Source organism: Mustela putorius, unplaced genomic scaffold (genome assembly GCF_011764305.1).
Source record: "Mustela putorius furo isolate JIRA1106 unplaced genomic scaffold, ASM1176430v1.1 tig00000596_pilon_pilon_pilon, whole genome shotgun sequence".
Classification (NCBI taxonomy): Eukaryota; Metazoa; Chordata; class Mammalia; order Carnivora; family Mustelidae; genus Mustela; species Mustela putorius.
In genome coordinates this window covers 6628730-6631566 of record NW_025421428.1, presented here as the reverse complement: position 1 = coordinate 6631566, position 2837 = coordinate 6628730, and positions in this window count along the sequence as shown.

Sequence of the window (2837 nt, the reverse complement as noted above, 5' to 3'; positions counted from 1 at the left end):
AGTTCTTCCCACGGCACAACCGTGTTGAAAGGCCCTGTTCACGAAGGCAGTTAAAGTGAACCCCATTTCACAGTCTCCCAGCAAAGGAAGCACAAAAGACCGGGATTGTTCGTTGTTGTTACGCAGATGTGACATGTCAGTGATGTCAAGGTGCTTGCTGGGGTGTTTCTTAAATCCAGACAATGAATGGTGTTAATCCAGAAACAAAATCATTGTATTAAAATGGGAAGATCAGGGGTGCCTGGGTGGCTCAGTGGGTTAAAGCCTCTGCCTTGGCTCAGGTCATGGTCCCAGGGTCCTGGGATCGAGCCCTGCATCGGGCTCTCTGCTCGTCAGGGAGCCTGCTTCCTCCTCTCTCTCTGCCTGTCTCTCTGCCTACTTGTGATCTCTGTCAAATAAATAAATAAAATCTTAAAAAAAAAAAATGGGAGGATGAGTTAGGGTCAGTCATAGGCAAGAGAAATATACCTCGTAAGAACTTCAATGGGTGAAAAAGACGTAATTGTGAGGTCATGCATGTTGGGAAATAAGTTATATGTGATGTCATAGGTAGAAATTAGAATTAGAATATGTAGTCCCCCTTATTGGCAGAGGATGCATTCCAAGACCCCCACCAGAAGCCGAAAACCATGGATAGTACTGAACCGGATATACACTCTGGTTTTTCCCATACCTATATCCCTATGATAAAGTTTAATTTCTAAATTAGGCACAGTAACAATAACTAATAATAAAGCGGAACAATTATAACAATATACTGGTAATAAAAGTTATGTGCCTGTGGTTTTTCTCAAAATACCGTGAACTATGCTCTCCCTTCTTCTTGTGAGATGATCCGAGGCCTCCGTGAGAGAGGTGAGCTGAATGGTGGGAGCACCGTGACGTGGCGAGAGGCTACTAGGGGCTGACCTTCTACCAACAGGTCGCGAAGAGGGTCCTCGACTTCTTGACCCCGGTTGACCCCAGGTAACTGAAACAGTGGAAAACAGGGGCTCAGTGGGTTAAAGCCTCTGCCTTCTGTTCAGGTCATTATCCCAAGGTCCTGGGATCAAGCCCCGCATCGGGCTCTCTTTGCCCCCCTCCCCGCCTGCCTCTCTGCCTACTTGTGATCTCTGTCTGTCAAATAAATAAATAAAACCTTTACAAGAAAGAGTGGAAAACAAAACCACAGGTAAGCAGGGACTACTGTGCTTTTAATCTGTAGAACTGATTAGTTACGACTGTCAACAAAATTTTTGTCTTGCAGGTATTTTCATGATAATAAAAAGTGCTGGGGGCACCTGGGTGGCTCAGTTCACTTGAGTGACCAGCTCTTGGTTTCAGCTCAGACCATGATCTCAGGGTCCTGAGATGGAGCCTGGCAAGGGGTTCCAGGCTCAACAGGGAGCCTGCTTCTCTTTCTCTCCCTCTGCCCCTCCCCCAGCACTCACTCTCACTCTCTCTCTCTCTGTGTCTCTCTCTCTTTCTCGCTAAACTCTCTCTAAAATCTTTTTTTTTTTTTTAAATGCATTAAGTGGGGCATCTGGGTGGGTCAGTGGGTTGGGCCTCTGCCTTCGGCTCAGGTCATGATCTCAGGGTCCTGGGATCGAGCTCCACATCTGGCTCCCTGCTCGGCGGGGAACCTGCTTCCCCCTCTCTCTCTGCCTGCCTCTCTGCCTGCTTGTGATCTCTCTCTCTCTCTCTCTCTCTCTGTGTCAGATAAATGAATAAAATCTAAAAAAGAGAGGGAAAAAAATGCATTAAGTGACTTCAGTTGACTTCAGTTATCCAGAAAACCCTTCCCTCCCCAGCCAGATAAGTGACATGTTGTGTGATGGGCCCGTTTCCTGAAATGAAAGCGTCTGGTGGTGGTTCTCAACAGTGATTGCCCCATGGCCTCTCTGTGTCCTTCCCCAACCCCCAGGACCTATGTCTAGGAGGTAAATGGTCCAGGTACAGAAAGTTCTTCCTTTTTCTTCCCTTTTCCCCAGTGTCTGGACCCATGGCTGGCATCTAGGGTGCACTCAGGAAATGTGAGACGAGGGAGGAATGCACAAAAGAGGGTATCACGCGGCAGAGGGGTGCAAAACAGAGCAACTGGGGCCCCGATCAACCAGGACAGTTCAGGACCCATTTGGGTGTGGAGGTAGGACGGGGACCTCCCTGGCTGCGTGCGAAAGCCCAGCCTTCTAGACAAAACCCCATGCCCTCTGCCCTGCCCTATCCTGGCCTAGCTACCCACTTGGCCCAACCTGCGACCACGCTAGGCAACCACCTGGCCTTGGGGCAGTCTCAGCCCTGCCTCAACTTCCCCAGCTGTCCGCTGGGAGTATCAGCAGCCCCCAGCAGATGGGACATTCAGAGCAGCCAGCAGGGAAGGCGCACGGGCGGTGTGCGGCCGGCTCACCTGTTTGCCCTCCACCCCCTTCTTCAAGAGTAAAAAGATCAAGCCACAGCAGGAGAGCCACCTGGTCAAGTCATCCATGCCCCTGTCTCCACTCCAGCCCGACCTGACTCCACTCCCTCGTCTGGACCAGGCCGGCGGACCCCGGCGGGCCAGGCCCCAGGGAGGTAGCCATCCAAGGGGAGAGAGGCCAGGCTGCAGGCCCGGTGGGGGAGCCGCCCATAAATCAGGCCCCACTCCCACCCAGTCACTAACAAGCGGGGCTGCCTAACCGCCTACATGGGGTCCCTGCCTCTGGGCTCCCACAGCGGCCTGGAACAGCCAGCTGGCCAAGGCCTCCAGAGTGCCTTGGCCTCCACCCCCACCGCGGCCCCCAGATAGATAGGGGTATTTTTTTTTTCTTTTAGGAGAAGAAAAAAAATCGACCCAAATGAAGAGAAACACCAACAAAGAA